The 21,857-nt window shown below is 46.2% G+C and overlaps 1 protein-coding gene across 2 annotated transcripts in view; it reads left to right on the top strand.

Moving 5' to 3' along the window:
- The first annotated feature begins 289 nt into the window (after positions 1-289).
- LOC127918454 (translation initiation factor IF-2-like) overlaps positions 290-21,857 on the top strand; it is a 39,038-nt gene continuing 17,470 nt past the window's right edge. For both annotated transcript variants that reach the window (XM_052501734.1, XM_052501733.1), the window contains exons 1-3: positions 290-378; positions 923-1,026; positions 3,005-3,148. The gene's annotated coding sequence lies outside the window, so the exon portion shown is untranslated. The remainder of the gene's footprint in view (positions 379-922; positions 1,027-3,004; positions 3,149-21,857) is intronic.

Raw genomic sequence — 21,857 nt, 5'->3', positions numbered from 1 at the left:
AAATCTATCTTTAAAAAAAATAAATAAATAAAGCAATACATAAAAAAATAAAAAATAAAACATGGCTCATAGCGTGGTGCCTCTTTCTTGTTTCCTTCATGCCACTGATAGGTGAAAGGACTGGATAGATGGATTTCCACCATGGGGCTTTCACCTGTCATGTCCCGTCAGATCACTGGAGGAAAAGAAAAGTGATGTTAGACTATTGAGACACGTCCCAGGCCTTGTGGAAGGGAAATGGCTTGAGCTATTGAGAGGGTGCGTCCTGATAACATCTCCTTTGTCCTGAAGTGTATACTCATTCACTACTTCTTACAAATCTGAAACAAGTGCACACTTTGGAAGGGGAGATAATTGGGACAGCCATGCAGATAGAAGGTGCCTCTAGAATGTTCTGTGTACCTAGAACGTTCTGTGTATCTATAATGTTATGTGCTTCGAGAATGCTCTGTGTATCTAAAACGTTCTGTGCTTCTAGAATGTTATGTGTTTCTAGAACGTTCTGTGTATCTACAATGTTATGTGCTTCTAGACGTTCTGTGCTTCTAGACGTTCTGTGCTTCTAGAATGTTATGTCCTTCTAGAACGTTGTGTGCTTTAACGTTGTGTGCTTCTAGAACGTTGTGTGCTTCTAGAACGTTGTGTGCTTCTAGAACGTTGTGTGCTTCTAGAACGTTGTGTGCTTCTAGAACGTTGTGTGCTTCTAGAACGTTGTGTGCTTCTAGAACGTTGTGTGCTTCTAGAACGTTGTGTGCTTCTAGAATGTTGTGTGCTTCTAGAATGTTGTGTGCTTCTAGAATGTTGTGTGTATCTACAATGTTATGTTCTTCTAGAAAGTTCTGTGCTTCTAGAATGTCATGTACTTCTAGAATGTCATGTGCTTGGGGGAAGAAAGAGCTGTACTAACTTCTATATTGCTCAGGCAGAGCAGGTAAGTGAGGGCTCAGTGGAGAGACAGAGACCCGGAGAGACACGGAGGCCAAGAATATGCGGTGTGGCTCCTGAATACTAAACGCGGATGAGAAGGTAATTACCATTTCCCTAGCTTTAGCGGCTGAAGCTAAGGGCTAGCAGTGGAGATCCACAGGGATTGCTCTCAAAGTTCTAATGAAGTCCGTGGCTGCATCCCGAATGGCACCCAGGTCAAAAGTAGTGCACTAAATCGTGAATCGGGTGCCATTTGGGATGCAGACCAAACACTTCAATGCCCAGATAACGGAAAAGACGAGAACAGCAACGGGCCATGTAGTGATTAGCTTCTTCATTGGTACGTGGCTAACAATGTCTCAAGATTCTATACAGATATAGTCTAAGAATGCTGCCGTAAGGTGAGTACATGGCAGTCTGGTGCCAGTTCCAGCGGTCATTGTCACGTTTGGTATATGACCACAGAATTAGCACGCAGAAACTGATCTGGGACCAGGGTAATGGCAAGTTTAAGTGTGAGTCATTCAGTTGATAATTCTTCACCTCAACACCAAAGTGATTTGGAACTGAATCATACTTTACACATGGACAGCCAGCTCCATGAGCATCAGTGATGTCATTAGATAAGGCCAGGTAAAAAGGACCAGATCAGTTGTTCTGACTGGGTGCTCTGCTCGTCCTCCCTTCTCCCTTTTCCAGTGCTTGAAGCCACACCCCTGTGGAAGAAGATAACATTGCCGTAGAGTTAGAACAGTGTATTTAAGTGTTACTCCACCATGATACAGTAATATAAAATATCTATATTGTGGACCACTCACATTGAGTTTTGAGAAAACAATCATGGTCAACCATGGTACAGGCGTCAGCTATAACATCATCTATACTCCAGTGGAGGCTGCTGAGGGGAAGATGGCTCATAGTAATGGCTGGAATGGAGTCAATGGAATGGGATCAACCACATGGAAACCAGGTTTGATACCATTCCATTGACTCCATTCCAGCCATTATTATGAGCCGTCCTGCCCGCAACAGCCTCCACTGGTATACACACACGTAGGCATAAATCAAAAAATATTTCTATCTTATGTATAATATGTATAATATGTATAATATATGCACAATAACAAAGACAGGCACATGACATCATAGCTCATCTCATACTTTACCATAGATGTGTCCCAAATGGCACCCTATTCCCTACATAGTGCCCTAATTTTGATCAGAAGCCTATGACCCCTGGTCAAAAGTAGTGCACTACATAGGCAAAAAGGGTGCCATTTGGGACGTATACTGACAGTCTCCGTTCAATCCGTCGTCAGGCGTTGTTGCTGGTGAGCCGTGCTTGAGACGAGAGGGTTTGTTCATTCTCTCTCCCTCCACCCAGGGGACCTGCTCAAGTGTATTTTGGAGAAGACATGACATGTCCCTAGCTTATCTGTCCTCTTGCCTCTTCATCCAGAAATCCAAAATGGCAGATAGCTTGTAAACAGCGACAGAGGAGAAATGAATGGGTGACTCATCGAAGGCTTTATCCCTGCACGCACCAAACGGACGATGCATGAGAATCCTACGAGAGCTTTGGGAGGTGGATGGAGTGCACTGTATGAGGTGTTTGTTAATGGCTGCCTCATACAGTGCACTCCTTCCACCTCCCAAAGCTCTCGTAGGATTCTCATGCATCGTCCGTTTGGTGCGTGCAGGAATAAAGCCTTCGATGAGTCACCCATTCATTTCTCCTCTGTCGCTGTTTACCAGCTATCTCCTTCACACCTAGTCCTAACAGGCCTGGGGTTTAGAGGACTGTCAGTTTCCCGCTGAGGTGTGTGTGTGTAGTGTGTATTATACAGTATATGTGTGTGTATAGAGTGTAGTGTGTCTGTGCGTACCCTCAGATGAAGCCTTAGAGTGAGTTGTATGAGGGTGTGTGTTTATATTTGATTGTGAGTTTGGGACTGGGGCTGACTCTTTAGGGGGTGTGTCTGTGTGTGTGTGCGCATGTTTGTGTCTGTTTAGCGGGGGAAGAGAGGCGAGGAAGGAATCCATTTGTATGGGATCAGCATATTGATTGTGGATACAGGTTCTGGAGCACCGGACTGCCTCCACAGCACTCTGATCAACATGGAAATCCCTCCAACATCCCATGCATACCAATGACCTCCCCCCCACTGTGCTCTACCAGTGGGCTCCAGGAGATTGATGGACAACACTGTGGATACAGCAGGTGACTCTACAAAGAATTTGTTTAACGCTTTGTTAAACCCTTTAGCTTTGATGTTGTTGATAGTTGTTGTTGGGTGGGCATTTACACAGAGGTGTAATGTTGAGGGTCCACACTCATTTACACAGAGGTGTAATGTTGAGGGTCCACACTCATTTACACAAGGTGTAATGTCGAGGGTCCACACTCATTTACACAGAGGTGTAATGTTGAGGGTCCACACTCATTTACACAAAGGTGTAATGTTGAGGGTCCACACTCATTTACACAGAGGTGTAATGTTGAGGGTCCACACTCATTTACACAGAGGTGTAATGTTGAGGGTCCACACTCATTTACACAGAGGTGTAATGTTGAGGGTCCACACTCATTTACACAGAGGTGTAATGTTGAGGGTCCACACTCATTTACACAGAGATGTAATGTTGAGGGTCCACACTCATTTACACAGAGATGTAATGTTGAGGGTCCACACTCATTTACACAGAGGTGTAATGTTGAGGGTCCACACTCATTTACACAGAGGTGTAATGTTGAGGGTCCACACTCATTTACACAGAGGTGTAATGTTGAGGGTCCACACTCATTTACACAGAGATGTAATGTTGAGGGTCCACACTCATTTACACAGAGGTGTAATGTTGAGGGTCCACACTCATTTACACAGAGATGTAATGTTGAGGGTCCACACTCATTTACACAGAGATGTAATGTCGAGGGTCCACACTCATTTACACAGAGATGTAATGTTGAGGGTCCACACTCATTTACACAGAGGTGTAATGTTGAGGGTCCACACTCATTTACACAGAGGTGTAATGTTGAGGGTACACACTCATTTACACAGAAATGTAATGTTGAGGGTCCACACTCATTTACACAGAGGTGTAATGTTGAGGGTCCACACTCATTTACAGAGGTGTAATGTTGAGGGTCCACACTAATTTACACAGAGATGTAATGTTGAGGGTCCACACTCATTTACAGAAAGGTGTAATGTTGAGGGTCCACACTCATTTACACAGAGGTGTAATGTCGAGGGTCCACACTCATTTACACAGAGATGTAATGTTGAGGGTCCACACTCATTTACACAAAGGTGTAATGTCGAGGGTCCACACTCATTTACACAGAGGTGTAATGTTGAGGGTCCACACTCATTTACACAGAGATGTAATGTTGAGGGTCCACACTCATTTACACAGAGGTGTAATGTTGAGGGTCCACACTCATTTACACAGAGGTGTAATGTTGAGGGTCCACACTCATTTACACAGAGATGTAATGTTGAGGGTCCACACTCATTTACAGAAAGGTGTAATGTTGAGGGTCCACACTCATTTACACAGAGGTGTAATGTCGAGGGTCCACACTCATTTACACAGAGGTGTAATGTTGAGAGTCCACACTCATTTACACAGAGGTGTAATGTCGAGGGTCCACACTCATTTACACAGAGATGTAATGTCGAGGGTCCACACTCATTTATAGAGATGTAATGTTGAGGGTCCACACTCATTTACACAGAGATGTAATGTTGAGGGTCCACACTCATTTACACAGAGATGTAATGTTGAGGGTCCACACTCATTTACACAGAGATGTAATGTTGAGGGTCCACACTCATTTACACAGAGATGTAATGTTGAGGGTCCACACTCATTTACACAGAGATGTAATGTTGAGGGTCCACACTCATTTACACAGAGATGTAATGTTGAGGGTCCACACTCATTTACACAGAGGTGTAATGTCTGATAAAGTCATCTGATCATTTGGCTCATGTCAGAATCTGTGAGGTCATCCATTTCTTGCATAATTTATCTTCTGCCCACTTTAATATTTTAGCTGGCTTCAATTTTTTCATTGCTGGGCAATTAAGAATGCTCTGACTGGTATGGGCTGCCTCCCAAATGGAACCCTTTTCCGTATATAGTGCACTTCTTTTGACACAGCCAATGGGCTCTAAACAAAAGTAGTGCACTATGTAGGGAATAGGGTGTCGTTTGGGATGTCGACATGGCAAGGTGAGCTACGAATATAAAAACTGCTCCAGTTCATGATTTCCTGTTGATGCCCCAGAGATTACATTTTCAAATGAGGAATGTCAATATATGTCCCAGACGATTAGTGAAAAAGTGAGAATTGACGCTTGCTGTTCACCGTAGTGATGTTGGTACACAGGGCTGTAGCCTTGAAGATTCTTACTGTGTATGTGACAGATGGAGTCACAGATGTAGAATGTGTGTGTGTCTGTACGCTCACTTGTTCACACATGCTAGTGTGTGTGTGTGCGCGTGAATGATCACCTCTACATACCCCCAACTGCATGGCTGGTTATATCCCTTCACCCCCCCAACACACACACACACACAACCTAATCCACTGGCTTCTCTTGTCTCTGCACATTTTTACATTAGCATTTTTAATCCACATCCACACGGCACCAGCTGCATCTGCAAACACAAATTCTCTGAACGGGTATCTTTTCAATCTTTTTTTCTCCACAGAGAGTTACATGCATCCAATCTGTTGTTTGTGTTGATAACTTCACTGCTGTTCCCAATTAGGCAGTGTTAGCTTGTGGCTAATGAATTAGCATTTCAACACCAAACAGGCTCTTTCAGTTGTAATTGTTCGGGGTCCGCAGGATCCTCAGATGCCTCAGATTGAGATCTGCAGCGTTTAACGGCGATAAATAATTGAGCTGGTGTGAACTGGGTTGTTTACATAGTCCCCAGACACCACAATTAATTGTTTTCCTTCTGTTTGTGTCTGGAATAACCTTCCAAACCTGCAGTATATTCATCAGGAAATGCTGCTGGAGACAGAAATACAATGAATAGTGCTGACATGATTCCCTATCTATTCCACACCATACATTTCTATATAAATGTTCTGTAATGTAATAGACCCCCGATTCATTTGGCAAGCAGGAAGCACTAAACTACAAAGGGGACAAAACTGTCTGTATAGTGGTCATACTGCAGTCAGCAGCAAGGTCAAGCCCATTGCTGCTCTCCATAGGTGTGTGATACAGGGCCATTATTCCTGAGGTAGGGAACAAAGGGTACATATTCCCTCTCAAATGTCCATGATTTAGTGGTTGTCCTCAGGCAGGCTAGTAATCATTTGAACAGATGGCTGCTGCTGGTCTCGCTGCCTTTCCAGAGCCTGCTAGAGTACGACGACACCGCACTCCATCCAGCCACCAAGCCTCCATTTGCCACCACAGCTGCCACAGCCGGCCGTTCAACGGCAATAAGAGGCTCTTTGTACGGCAGTTTGTATCCAAGCTGCTCTGACACAGATATAATTCTCTTTCAGGGGTGGAAGTGGCTGCTTTTATGAGCAACAGGTTGCGGATGTCAGTTTTATGGTCCCAGTGTATAGGGTGGCGTGTCTGTGTCCCAGTGTATAGGGTGGCGTGTCTGTGTCCCAGTGTACAGGGTGGCGTGTCTGTGTCCCAGTGTATAGGGTGGCGTGTCTGTGTCCCAGTGTATAGGGTGGCGTGTCTGTGTCCCAGTGTACAGGGTGGCGTGTCTGTGTCCCAGTGTATAGGGTGGCGTGTCTGTGTCCCAGTGTACAGGGTGGCGTGTCTGTGTCCCAGTGTATAGGGTGGCGTGTCTGTGTCCCAGTGTACAGGGTGGCGTGTCTGTGTCCCAGTGTATAGGGTGGCGTGTCTGTGTCCCAGTGTATAGGGTGGCGTGTCTGTGTCCCAGTGTATAGGGTGGCGTGTCTGTGTCCCAGTGTATAGGGTGGCGTGTCTGTGTCCCAGTGTACAGGGTGGCGTGTCTGTGTCCCAGTGTACAGGGTGGCGTGTCTGTGTCCCAGTGTATAGGGTGGCGTGTCTGTGTCCCAGTGTATAGGGTGGCGTGTCTGTGTCCCAGTGTATAGGGTGGCGTGTCTGTGTCCCAGTGTATAGGGTGGCGTGTCTGTGTCCCAGTGTACAGGGTGGCGTGTCTGTGTCCCAGTGTATAGGGTGGCGTGTCTGTGTCCCAGTGTATAGGGTGGCGTGTCTGTGTCCCAGTGTATAGGGTGGCGTGTCTGTGTCCCAGTGTATAGGGTGGCGTGTCTGTGTCCCAGTGTATAGGGTGGCGTGTCTGTGTCCCAGTGTATAGGGTGGCGTGTCTGTGTCCCAGTGTATAGGGTGGCGTGTCTGTGTCCCAGTGTACAGGGTGGCGTGTCTGTGTCCCAGTGTACAGGGTGGCGTGTCTGTGTCCCAGTGTATAGGGTGGCGTGTCTGTGTCCCAGTGTACAGGGTGGCGTGTCTGTGTCCCAGTGTATAGGGTGGCGTGTCTGTGTCCCAGTGTATAGGGTGGCGTGTCTGTGTCCCAGTGTACAGGGTGGCGTGTCTGTGTCCCAGTGTATAGGGTGGCGTGTCTGTGTCCCAGTGTACAGGGTGGCGTGTCTGTGTCCCAGTGTACAGGGTGGCGTGTCTGTGTCCCAGTGTATAGGGTGGCGTGTCTGTGTCCCAGTGTACAGGGTGGCGTGTCTGTGTCCCAGTGTACAGGGTGGCGTGTCTGTGTCCCAGTGTACAGGGTGGCGTGTCTGTGTCCCAGTGTATAGGGTGGCGTGTCTGTGTCCCAGTGTACAGGGTGGCGTGTCTGTGTCCCAGTGTATAGGGTGGCGTGTCTGTGTCCCAGTGTATAGGGTGGCGTGTCTGTGTCCCAGTGTATAGGGTGGCGTGTCTGTGTCCCAGTGTACAGGGTGGCGTGTCTGTGTCCCAGTGTACAGGGTGGCGTGTCTGTGTCCCAGTGTATAGGGTGGCGTGTCTGTGTCCCAGTGTATAGGGTGGCGTGTCTGTGTCCCAGTGTACAGGGTGGCGTGTCTGTGTCCCAGTGTACAGGGTGGCGTGTCTGTGTCCCAGTGTATAGGGTGGCGTGTCTGTGTCCCAGTGTATAGGGTGTCTGTGTCCCAGTGTATAGGGTGGCGTGTCTGTGTCCCAGTGTACAGGGTGGCGTGTCTGTGTCCCAGTGTATAGGGTGGCGTGTCTGTGTCCCAGTGTATAGGGTGGCGTGTCTGTGTCCCAGTGTACAGGGTGGCGTGTCTGTGTCCCAGTGTATAGGGTGGTGTGTCTGTGTCCCAGTGTACAGGGTGGCGTGTCTGTGTCCCAGTGTACAGGGTGGCGTGTCTGTGTCCCAGTGTACAGGGTGGCGTGTCAGTGTCCCAGTGTATAGGGTGGCGTGTCTGTGTCCCAGTGTACAGGGTGGCGTGTCTGTGTCCCAGTGTATAGGGTGGCGTGTCTGTGTCCCAGTGTACAGGGTGGCGTGTCTGTGTCCCAGTGTACAGGGTGGCGTGTCTGTGTCCCAGTGTACAGGGTGGCGTGTCTGTGTCCCAGTGTATAGGGTGGCGTGTCTGTGTCCCAGTGTATAGGGTGGCGTGTCTGTGTCCCAGTGTATAGGGTGGCGTGTCTGTGTCCCAGTGTACAGGGTGGCGTGTCTGTGTCCCAGTGTATAGGGTGGCGTGTCTGTGTCCCAGTGTACAGGGTGGCGTGTCTGTGTCCCAGTGTACAGGGTGGCGTGTCTGTGTCCCAGTGTATAGGGTGGCGTGTCTGTGTCCCAGTGTACAGGGTGGCGTGTCTGTGTCCCAGTGTATAGGGTGGCGTGTCTGTGTCCCAGTGTATAGGGTGGCGTGTCTGTGTCCCAGTGTACAGGGTGGCGTGTCTGTGTCCCAGTGTATAGGGTGGCGTGTCTGTGTCCCAGTGTATAGGATGGCGTGTCTGTGTCCCAGTGTATAGGGTGGCGTGTCTGTGTCCCAGTGTATAGGGTGGCTGTCTGTGTCCCAGTGTATAGGGTGGCGTGTCTGTGTCCCAGTGTATAGGGTGGCGTGTCTTTGTCCCAGTGTACAGGGTGGCGTGTCTGTGTCCCAGTGTACAGGGTGGCGTGTCTGTGTCCCAGTGTATAGGGTGGCGTGTCTGTGTCCCAGTGTATAGGATGGCGTGTCTGTGTCCCAGTGTATAGGGTGGCGTGTCTGTGTCCCAGTGTATAGGGTGGCGTGTCTGTGTCCCAGTGTATAGGGTGGCATGTCTGTGTCCCAGTGTATAGGGTGGCGTGTCTGTGTCCCAGTGTAGGGTGGCATGTCTGTGTCCCAGGGGGTGGCGTGTCTGTGTCCCAGTGTATAGTGGTGGCGTGTCTGTGTCCCAGTGTATAGGGTGGCGTGTCTGTGTCCCAGTGTATAGGGTGGCGTGTCTGTGTCCCAGTGTACAGGGTGGCGTGTCTGTGTCCCAGTGTACAGGGTGGCGTGTCTGTGTCCCAGTGTACAGGGTGGCGTGTCTGTGTCCCAGTGTATAGGGTGGCGTGTCTGTGTCCCAGTGTATAGGGTGGCGTGTCTGTGTCCCAGTGTACAGGGTGGCGTGTCTGTGTCCCAGTGTATAGGGTGGCGTGTCTGTGTCCCAGTGTATAGGGTGGCGTGTCTGTGTCCCAGTGTATAGGGTGGCGTGTCTGTGTCCCAGTGTATAGGGTGGCGTGTCTGTGTCCCAGTGTACAGGGTGGCGTGTCTGTGTCCCAGTGTATAGGGTGGCGTGTCTGTGTCCCAGTGTATAGGGTGGCGTGTCTGTGTCCCAGTGTACAGGGTGGCGTGTCTGTGTCCCAGTGTATAGGGTGGCGTGTCTGTGTCCCAGTGTATAGGGTGGCGTGTCTGTGTCATAATAATAATAATATATGCCATTTAGCAGACGCTTTTATCCAAAGCGACTTACAGTCATGTGTGCATACATTCTACGTATGGGTGGTCCCGGGGATCGAACCCACTACCCTGGCGTTACAAGCGCCATGCTCTACCAACTGAGCTACAGAAGGACCACACAGGCGTGACACGTGTCCCAGTGTATAGGGTGACGTGTCTGTGTCCCAGTGTATAGGGTGGCGTGTCTGTGTCCCAGTGTACAGGGTGGCGTGTCTGTGTCCCAGTGTACAGGGTGGCGTGTCTGTGTCCCAGTGTACAGGGTGGCGTGTCTGTGTCCCAGTGTATAGGGTGGCGTGTCTGTGTCCCAGTGTATAGGGTGGCGTGTCTGTGTCCCAGTGTATAGGGTGGCGTGTCTGTGTCCCAGTGTATAGGGTGGCGTGTCTGTGTCCCAGTGTATAGGGTGGCGTGTCTGTGTCCCAGTGTACAGGGTGGCGTGTCTGTGTCCCAGTGTATAGGGTGGCGTGTCTGTGTCCCAGTGTATAGGGTGGCGTGTCTGTGTCCCAGTGTATAGGGTGGCGTGTCTGTGTCCCAGTGTATAGGGTGGCGTGTCTGTGTCCCAGTGTATAGGGTGGCGTGTCTGTGTCCCAGTGTATAGGGTGGCGTGTCTGTGTCCCAGTGTACAGGGTGGCGTGTCTGTGTCCCAGTGTATAGGGTGGCGTGTCTGTGTCCCAGTGTATAGGGTGGCGTGTCTGTGTCCCAGTGTATAGGGTGGCGTGTCTGTGTCCCAGTGTATAGGGTGGCGTGTCTGTGTCCCAGTGTATAGGGTGGCGTGTCTGTGTCCCAGTGTATAGGGTGGCGTGTCTGTGTCCCAGTGTATAGGGTGGCGTGTCTGTGTCCCAGTGTACAGGGTGGCGTGTCTGTGTCCCAGTGTACAGGGTGGCGTGTCTGTGTCCCAGTGTATAGGGTGGCGTGTCTGTGTCCCAGTGTACAGGGTGGCGTGTCTGTTCCCAGTGTATAGGGTGGCGTGTCTGTGTCCCAGTGTACAGGGTGGCGTGTCTGTGTCCCAGTGTACAGGGTGGCGTGTCTGTGTCCCAGTGTACAGGGTGGCGTGTCTGTGTCCCAGTGTATAGGGTGGCGTGTCTGTGTCCCAGTGTATAGGGTGGCGTGTCTGTGTCCCAGTGTATAGGGTGGCGTGTCTGTGTCCCAGTGTACAGGGTGGCGTGTCTGTGTCCCAGTGTATAGGGTGGCGTGTCTGTGTCCCAGTGTACAGGGTGGCGTGTCTGTGTCCCAGTGTATAGGGTGGCGTGTCTGTGTCCCAGTGTACAGGGTGGCGTGTCTGTGTCCCAGTGTATAGGGTGGCGTGTCTGTGTCCCAGTGTATAGGGTGGCGTGTCTTATGAAATCTTGCCGGTGCCGGCCTGAAAACCGGAAGGTTTGGCGTTAAGCTGGAAAGCGATCCATCAGATTCACTGAGAGATGTACAATAGGTCCCCCCTTCGCTGAGCACAGAGGTCATACTGTAGCCCTGGAGGGGTGTTCTGGGTGTCACAGCGATGGTGATCCTGTGTGGACACGAGGGTGCTCTGTCCCCTTTCAGCAACATAGTTTTCCAAATGACTAGTTTGATCTCTTATACCTCTAGGTGCTATAATCGGGCACTACGCCGGTTTTGACGTCAGACTCTGGCATTTGTGACCCCAAGGACTGTGTGAGTTCAACACTACTGGATAATAACACTGCACTCCCTCAATAGGCCCTTGTTGAAAATGGCCTCGAGGTACCGAGAGCTTAGCAATCTACAGAACAGATTTAAGGCCTCTGTTGGCATATAAACAAGAGAACGTGTGCTACAGACGTGATCTACAGTAATTGTTAACAAGTCTAAGATTCACTTTTTTCCTGCATAGGGAACAAATGCTATATTAATAACTGAAAAGGAACATAATTAACTAATAATTCACTTCAAAGTCACTCGTCTTTTCCCTTCTTTTCGTTTCGCCCTTTGGATATTACAGATCTGTTTGATAATCTGAGCCAAAGTCGTGTGTTTTCTTGGATAAATGGCAATAATCATAAGCACATCATGGGTAAGACTATTTAGCCCCTGGTGATGATTAAACAGAGCCAATGAAATACAGTTTGGCTCAGTCAGAGACACTACAGTATTTTGGAAAATATGACCCAATGAATTGACATTTTCTTACCACACTTGATGAACAGAGCAGCCAATCACAGCAAAAATACGGTAGCTCAATGATGAACCGAAATATTACAATAAACACATTTTCGTCCTCACATTTTGTGATTTATGATATGCAACTTCTCTTTGCTCATGCAGAGCAGGTAGACTGACTGAATCCCATGATGCTGGAGGAGTGTTGAGTGCCTTTATATAACAGAATGGGGCCCGTGTACAGTATATGCAGTGCTCTTGATTCACTGTAATTGACTATAATTTAACTATAATCTCCATGCATCAGTATCTCAGACATCATTATTTATTTCCCATATACAATAAATACATTGGAAATCTTTGTATTGTCTAGTCATTTGCTATGAGGATAATGATGATAATTCTAATAGTAATGTGTACAGTTATTTTCACACATTTCAACCCGCTTCACAACAAAACAAGACACATATATAAATGTACAACAGACAGACCAGATGTGAAGATATTATATAGTGAAAATGAAATCAATTAAAATCGACTAGATTACCAGCCATTCATATCTCTGTACTGTCTTTGTCAAACTCTGTGCCAATTAATATGCTCAGCTCTTCCTACAGATTGAAAGTCGGTTCATCGCCCCCTTTCCCCAGACATCCCGCCACTCTCGGTTTAATTATAACCTCTTTTGATGTCCGCACATTAAAGTCGGGCAAAGCCTAGATCTCATTCATGCCTCTCTCAGGGGGAAAGCTTATCTTCTTTATTCTCTTCTCCTGATGCTCTGACATCCCTTTCAATTTGCATTTCTGCTGGGGATGGGAGGCGCGTTGCAGAGAGGTGTTACACTGGGGCTGTTCCCCGGACCCACAGTCCCTTTATGCAGGCGACGGCAGTTCCTTCACGGACCCCTGATCTCACCCACCCTCTGTTCACCGCCAGGCTTCCATACACGTGTCGCCTGCATCGGCGCGTGAAATTGTGAAATTTCTAATGACTTTTAAAATGTTGTATAATGGTTTCCCCTGGAAGAGAGCTAAAAGCCGGAGCGTGTTTGATTGAGAGCTGGGGGAAAGGGAAGTGCAAAGAGCCGTGGCGGCCATTTTTCAATTTCCAAAACCCACATGTCCAAATTTGCTGAGCAAAGACTGTAAATCATGTTGGATATCCAGCAATACCTCTCCTGCGCTACCTAGTGTAGCAGGTCTTTGGGAATGGCTATGTTGACTTCCAACTAGAGAAGCTAGAGATTTTCATCAGTACAGTAATGTGAACCGTTAAAAAAGTTGTTTGGGATACTGGTTCATGCAGCACTTGTGAATTCACAGTCCCTATGAGAAGAATTCTAACCTATTTAGCCTTAGTATTCAGTATAAGCAGTGCAGTTTTAGTCTGGAACAACCCTTGTCCTGCAAATACAACATGTTGATGAAAGCAAAGACAGACAGGCATGCAACCTGGCACAGTATATTCATTGTATACAAAAAGCTATATACAGCGCATTCAAAAAGTGACTTGTTCCACATTTTGGTACGGTATAGCCTTATTCTAAAACATTTTTTTAAAGTCCTCAGCAATCTACACACAATATCCCATAATTACAAATCGAAAACAGGTTTTTAGAAATGTTTGCAAATGTATTAAAGATAAAGAACAGTAATACCTTATTGACATAACTATTCAGACCCTTCGCTATGAGTCTCGAAATTGAGCTCAGGTTCATCCTGTTTCCATTGATCATCCTTAAGATGTTTCTACAACTTGATTGGAGTACACCTGTGGTGAATTCAGTTGATTGGACATGACTTGGAAAGGCACATAAATCAAATCACATTTTATTTGTCACATACACATGGTTAGCAGATGTTAATGCGAGTGTAGCGAAATGTTTGTGCTTCTAGTTCCGACCACTCAGTAATATCTAACAAGTAATCTAACAATTTCACAACAACTACCTTATACACACAAGTGTAAAGGAATGAATAAGAATATATACATAAAAATATATATGGATGAGTGATGGCCGAACGGCATAGGCAAGATGCAGTAGATGGTATAGAGTACAGTATATACATATGAGATGAGCATTGCAGGGTATGTAAACATTATATAAAGTGGCATAGTTTAAAGTGACTAGTGATACATTCATTACATACATTTTTCCATTATAAAAGTGGCTAGAGTTGGGTCAGTATGTTGGCAGCAGCCACTCAATGCTAGTGATGGCTGTTTAACAGTCTGATGGCCTTGAGATAGAAGCTGTTTTTCAGTCTCTCGGTCCCTGCTTTGATGCACCTGTACTGACCTCGCCTTCTGGATGATAGTGGGGTGAACAGGCAGTGGCTCTGGTGGTTACTGTCCTTGATGATATTTTTGGCCTTCCTGTGACATCGGGTGGTGTAGGTGTCCTGGAGAGCAGGTAGTTTGCCCCCGATGATGCGTTGTGCAGACCTCACTACCCTCAGGAGAGCCTTACGGTTGTGGGTGGAGAAGTTGCCTTACCTTACCAGGTGGTGATACAGCCCAACAGGATGCTCTCGATTGTGCATCTGTAAAAGTTTGTGAGTGATTTTGGTGACAAGCTGAATTTCTTCAGCCTCCTGAGGTTGAAGAGGCGCTGTTTGAGTCTGCCGATAAGAATACGGTGATTGACTGAGTCAAAAGCCTTGGCCAGGTTGATGAAGACAGCTGCACAGTACTGTCTTTTATCGATGGCGGTTATGATATCGTTTAGTACCTTGAGCGTGGCTGAGGTGCACCTGTGACCAGCTCGGAAACCGGATTGCACAGCAGAGAAGGTACGGTGGGATTCGAAATGGTCAGTGATCTGTTTGTTAACATGGCTTTTTTTTAATGTGTGTGGACTAAGAGGCATGGAGAGGCAGTCTTTAGTTATTATGCCCCCAGCCTCTGGAAAAGCCTGCCAGAGAGCCTGAGGAGGGCTGAAACTGTGGACATGGTATTTAAAAGAGATCTTAAAACACACCTTTTTAACTTTGCTTTTCCTTCGGGTGCCTTATAGTCTTTCAGTTTTTATTGTTATTCTTTAGTTTTTTATCCTCTTATGTTTGTTGTGTAGTAAATATTTAGTTTTATTTTCATTTTTTAAATATTTTTTATCCTGTGAAGTGCTTTGCATTGCATCCATTTCTGAAATGTACTATATACATAAAGATTGATTTGATTTGTGTGTGTGGGGCAGGGGGGCTTGTGTGTGTGTGTATCCGTATATGTGTGTGTGTGTGTGTGCATGCGTGTGTGTACGTGTTTGGGCCCCTTTGTGCTCAATGTCTCCATGTTGCTGTGTTGGACATGGCATAGTGTGGCCTTGCCTCAGGCTATGTCAGCCACAGAGATGTATTCAAAGACGAGTCTCTCTCCATATGCATAATAATTAGAATACTGACTGCCAGTTGACAGAGAGTTAGACCATCTGGTCAATGTCTGTACGACTTCATACAATCCCTACTGCCTCTGGTAGCGTACTAAATGTCACCCTATTCCCTATATAGTCCACTACTTTTGACCAAAGCCCTATAGGCCCTGGTCAATAGTAGTGCATTACATAAGGAATAGACTGGCATTTTGGACTCCGCTTCCATGTATCTGATGTTATAGTCAACCGTGCAGAAAGCTCCATGAAGGCTTTTTATAGACAGTCACCCCAACTTTCCAGACTACAGTATATAGTATTCAGTTCTAGGCCTGGTAACTGATGCCCATTCTGTGTTTATAGAAAAGAGGACTTGGTAACAAACCGATTCATTGTCCTAGCTATACACATTGGAGTTATAATTAGAATTCATTAGACTTCATGTGATTGTGAAGTCCATGTTTTGTGTTCCAGACCACCAATGGCTAGCCTGGTCCCAGATAAGTTTGTGCTATCATGTCATGCCAAACATTCCTGCCATTTGGCAAACATTCTGTCATTAATGAGCTTGAGGAGAATAGAGGACTTTTGGCATGAGTGGCATGATGGCACAAACAGACTGGTACCCAGGCTAACCAATGGCTAGCAGACTAGATGGAAAGAGAAACCAGTTATTACATGAAAGGATTTCCAAAACAACACCCGAGATGCAATTACAGAGGTGACACATTGTGACACAACCCTCCCGTGTCTCCACTGGCTGACCTCATCAGGGATGCACTTCAAATTTGTGCCAGCGAGCGCCATCTAACCGCTACGCTGCCGTGTCTGCCTCATGTGCGTGGTCAAGTAATGGTAAAAGCAGGAGTGTTTTGTCCTAAAATATTTGATTGTCTGAAAATGGCCTCAAGTAGCACCATTACCCGGTGCCAGACAGGGCACATTATGATATCTTTGTAGGGTTTTGAGTTAAATACTTCTCAAATTAAGCCAGACCTCACTGCCCTAGCAGTCTTAACATTCTCTGCCTGATATTATACTTTGCCATAAAGCCTGACTTTAAACTCATCTCCATAAAGCCTGACTTTAAGCCCATCTCCATAAAGCCTGACTTTAAGCCCATCTCCATAATGCCTGACTTTAAGCCCATCTCCATAAAGCCTGACTTTAAGCTCATCTCCATAAAGCCTGACTTTAAGCTCATCTCCATAACGCCTGACTTTAAGCTCATCTCCATAAAGCCTGACTTTAAGCCCATCTCCATAAAGCCTGACTTTAAGCCCATCTCCATAACGCCTGACTTTAAGCTCATCTCCATAAAGCCTGACTTTAAGCCCATCTCCATAAAGCCTGACTTTAAGCCCATCTCCATAATGCCTGACTTTAAGCCCATCTCCATAAAGCCTGACTTTAAGCCCATCTCCATAACGCCTGACTTTAAGCTCATCTCCATAAAGCCTGACTTTAAGCCCATATTCATAAAGCCTGACTTTAAGCCCATTTGACATATTCACATTGAGTGCCAGTGACGGTAGCGAAGTACTCCTACTTTCCCTAGAACATTCCCTGCTGGAAATCCCACACTAAGAACAACTGCCAAAATGAACGACCATTACCAGAGGGTCTTGTCTAATGAACTCCTGCCAAATAAAGGTTTTAATAAGACTTCATTACGCCACACCAAACATGTAATCGCAAAGACATAAAAACATTTATTTTTTGACTGATGGCAACTCAGAAGCAACTAAAGTTGGAAACTCAAGGAGTCATTTTAACAGTGTGCAATGGGTGTTGGAAACTCAAGGAGTCATTTTAACAGTGTGCAATGGGTGTTGGCAACTCAAGGAGTCATTTTAACAGTGTGCAATGGGTGTTGGCAACTCAAGGAGTCATTTTAACAGTGTGCAATGGGTGTTGGAAACTCAAGGAGTCATTTTAACAGTGTGCAATGGGTGTTGGAAACTCAAGGAGTCATTTTAACAGTGTGCAATGGGTGTTGGCAACTCAAGGAGTCATTTTAACAGTGTGCAGTGGGCGTTGGATGTGATTATCCCCCCCAAAGCTATAGTATCTAATTGGCTGGGGCTGCTGGCTGGCACAAAGGCACCTGGCAGTGGATAAAACACATCAAACGGACACTGCTACTGTTTATATTGCCAAGAAGCTGCTCCTCAAATGGCCTCTCCTCTCCCTGCTGTAAACTCCAAGGCTCAGTAATTGACATTGTGCTGCTTGTGAAGTGAGGCAGGCTGCCATTGGAATGAGGATGATATTAAGCTCCCGTTCACGTTTATGTCAGAAAGGTGTGGTGGAGGTGACATACTGTGACGTTGCTGTGTGAAGTCTCATATTTTGAGTCCAAGTCTGTCCAATTCTGCTCCATTCGTCTCATTCTAGTGTTTGATTATGAGATAAATAATGGATTGCATTTAGATAGCATTTCTTACTAGAAGATACCATTGCAGCTGTGTGTGTGCTTACATACGTGCATGTATATGAATTTGAGGGCTTGTACTCCAGCAAGAATCTGAAAACAAGCTTAGGATAACTCTCTGGTCTGGTCTCCTTCCCTCTGGCCACTTGTTTGTGAAAGGAGTCATTGAGCCCCACATGCACACCAGCCAAACATTAGCCTTCCAATAACATCCATTACGCTGCTGTGATGTCAAACACAGTGGGTACATCCCAAACGGCACCCTAGTCCCTATATAGTGCACTACTCTTGACTTCGAGCCCTAGAGCCCTGGTCAAAAGTAGGGAATAGGGTGCCAGTATGGAACACATTCAGGGTGGACAGCCCGGTCTCCCTGTAGCACTCCAGTGTAAAAGGCAACCTGCCACACAAGACAAATGGCCCCCTGTAGACTCCTAATGAACCCTAGCGTTGAGGAAGTTGCTGTGGCGACGAGTCAGTGTAGAATAAGACATGTCTCTCTGTCATGGAGACTCTGTGGAGTTTTCCTTATTTCAAAAAATCGCCTACAGAAAGAAAAACTATAAAGGGGCAATTTGACATTTGAAAAACAACAAAACGGTCACCCCACCACTTGTTTTGGGAAAGAGCTGAGGGAGGGGAATTGGGATTAGGCTACTTGCCTAATCTTAACCAATCACATTTCTAGCCTAAACGTAACCAATCACATATGTTTCTGCCCTCGAGGCAGAGCTCGAAACAAGATGGAAGAAAAACTCCAATCTGCATGAAGTAGTAGGAGCTTGTTTTCTTTCTCTCTGGTGCTTGAGGTTTTTCTTTCTTTAGATGTTTGAGTAGATCGTGTTGAGTTGTAACTACGATGTGTAGTGTCTGCTCAGCAACAATATTTTTCATTCCTTTTGAAACACCAAAGTTTTGCTCCTCCAAAGGAATGGGCTGTCTCCCCACAGGCAACATGAAGTGTTGGGGAATCAGATATTCTCTTTACACGAAGGCTATGGCGTTAATAGTTTATAGCTTTATTGCACAGTGTGCTGTATATTACAACATCTGTCTGTTCTCTCATCAACTTTTGATTAAGGCTGTCACACACACACACACACACACACACACACACACACACACACACACACACACACACACACACACACACACACACACACACACACACACACACACACACACACACACACACACACACACACACACACACACACACACACACACACACACACACACACACACACACACACACACACACACACACACTCCACTGAGACACCAGTATGGCCACAACCCTTTCTTTAGATCAGTAGAGCATGTGCAATACATGTCATGAGGATGTAGTGATTTCAAAAGACACATCAATCACAAAGTGTCATCATTGCTCAAGAGAACCCTGGTTTGGCCTCAGAATACAATGTGTCCATTGTACCAGGAGACTACTAACACACAACGTAAACAGTTCTAGCATTCATTCAAATAAGCTCTGTGACACTGGCAAATCTGAAATACAGTACCAGTCAAAAGTCTGGACACACCTACTCATTCACATGTTTTCTTTATTTTTACTATAGAATAATAGTGAAGACATCAAAACTATGAAATAACACATATGGAATCATTTATTTTATTTATTTCACCTTTATTTAACCAGGTAGGCAGGTTGAGAACAAGTTCTCATTTACAATTGCGACCTGGCCAAGATAAAGCAAAGCAGTTTGACAGATACAACGACACAGAGTTACACATGGAGTAAAACAAACATACAGTCAATAATACAGTATAAACAAGTCTATATACAATGTGAGCAAATGAGGTGAGAAGGGAGGTAAAGGCAAAAAAGGCCATGGTGGCAAAGTAAATACAATATAGCAAGTAAAACACTGGAATGGTAGTTTTGCAATGGAAGAATGTGCAAAGTAGAAATAAAAATAATGGGGTGCAAAGGAGCAAAATAAATAAATTAATTAAATACAGTTGGGAAAGAGGTAGTTGTTTGGGCTAAATTATAGGTGGGCTATGTACAGGTGCAGTAATCTGTAAGATGCTCTGACAGTTGGTACTTAAAGCTAGTGAGGGAGATAAGTGTTTCCAGTTTCAGATATTTTTGTAGTTCGTTCCAGTCATTGGCAGCAGAGAACTGGAAGGAGAGGCGGCCAAAGAAAGAATTGGTTTTGGGGGTGACTAGAGAGATATACAGTGCCTTGCGAAAGTATTCGGCCCCCTTGAACTTTGCGCCCTTTTGCCACATTTCAGGCTTCAAACATAAAGATATAAAACTGTATTTTTTTTGTGTGAAGAATCAACAAGTGGGACACAATCATGAAGTGGAACGACATTTATTGGATATTTCAAACTTTTTTAACAAGTCAAAAACTGAAAAATTGGGCGAGACAAGCAATGGACAAGACATATTGACATTAAGGAGAGGCATCCTTAGTCGAGTGCTCAAAAGGGTCCAGTGAGTGGAGAGGTTGGTTGGGGGTCATGGCGATTTAGACAGCTAGCCCGGCCATCGGTAGCATGCTAGCATAGGATGGAGGTCTGTTGTTAGCCACCTCTTGCGTTCCGTCAGTAGATTAGTGGGGTTCCGTGTGGTAGAGGAGATTAATCCAAATCACACAAAAAAACAACAAAAAAATTGATATAGTTATAGAGGCCCAAGAAGAAACATATTAATAATAAAAATAAATAAATTGTCCGATTGTCTATTCTGAGAGCAGCCGGTAAGACAGCTAACGGTTAGCAGGCCGCAGATGGGCGTTCAGGTAATGTAGCGAAGGAGGAGCCAGCCGGATCTCCTTCGGGTAGATAACGTCGGCAGTCCAGTTGTGAAGGCCCGGTGGGGCTCCGCGTAGGCAGTAAAACGGGTCCTGATAGGTGACTGCAGCCCAGGAGTGATTGATGGAACTCAGGAGTGATTGACGGAGCTGGCTAGCTCCGGAATAATTGATGTTTGCTCCGGAATCGACGAAAGCCGATAGTCACACGGATAGCAGCTAGCTAGCTGTGAGATCCGGGTATGAATGTCCAGAGAGCAGTTGAAATCCTGGGACATGGAGAGAAAAATTGGTCCGGTATGTTCCGTTCCGAGCCGCGCTGCGCCGTACAAAACTGGCGATAGATTTTCGAGCTAAAGGATAGCTGATGACCACAAACCGTGGTTAGCTGAATACTAACGATTTGCCAGTAAAGAAGCTAACTAGCTCCTGAACTAGCTTCTGATTAGCTTCTGGATTAGCTTCTGGGCTAGCTCCTGGCTAGCTTCTGGCTAGTTTCTGGCTAGCTTCTTGGAGTTTCTGGCTAGCTTCTTGGAGGATTGCAGATTTGAGGTAAATAATACTTATTTATAAATATAAATTGGTGAGGCGGGTTGCAGGAGAGTGTTTTGAAGATGAGTTGATGGAAAATAAAAATAAAATGTATGTGAATTTTTTTTTAAATATATATATACGGGACACGACAAGACGAGGACAAAAGACATCTGAACTGCTATGCCATCTCGCTAATAATAATAATATTAATCATGTAGTAACCAAAGAAGTGTTATATTTGAGATTCTTCAAAATAGCCACTCTTTGCCCAGCTTTGCACACTCTTGGCATTCTCTCAACCAGCTTCACCTGGAAATGCTTTTCCAACTGTCTTGAAGGAGTTCCCACAAATGCTGAGCACTTGTTGGCTGCTATTCCTTCACTCTGCGGTCCAACTCATCCCAAACCATCTCGATTGGGTTGAGGTCGGGTGATTGCGAAGGCCAGGTCATCTGATGCAGAACTCCATCACTGTCCTTCTTGGTCAAATAGCCCTTACACAACCTGGAGGTTTGTTGGGTCATTGTCCTGTTAAAAAAACGTTATGATGACACCCCAAATGGGTTTGATGGATCGCGGGAAAAGAGCAGGAATAGGCTTTTGTAGCCTACAGTTCAAACTATGTCTTCCAATGGTGCGCGACTGCTGTCGGCATTAAAGATTATCCAACTTGAATAAACATTTGGAGGTAAGGATGACAGCAGTGGTGTAGTCTACGGTGATACGGATATCACTCATTATTTGTATCTATATTGCTTTACAGCCAAAGCTAGACAAGCATTTGTGTAAGTT

This window comes from Oncorhynchus keta, unplaced genomic scaffold (genome assembly GCF_023373465.1).
Source record: "Oncorhynchus keta strain PuntledgeMale-10-30-2019 unplaced genomic scaffold, Oket_V2 Un_contig_14255_pilon_pilon, whole genome shotgun sequence".
NCBI classification, from domain to species: Eukaryota; Metazoa; Chordata; class Actinopteri; order Salmoniformes; family Salmonidae; genus Oncorhynchus; species Oncorhynchus keta.
The sequence above is the reverse complement of the archived record's forward strand: the minus strand, read 5'-3'. Positions and strand labels throughout refer to the sequence as shown.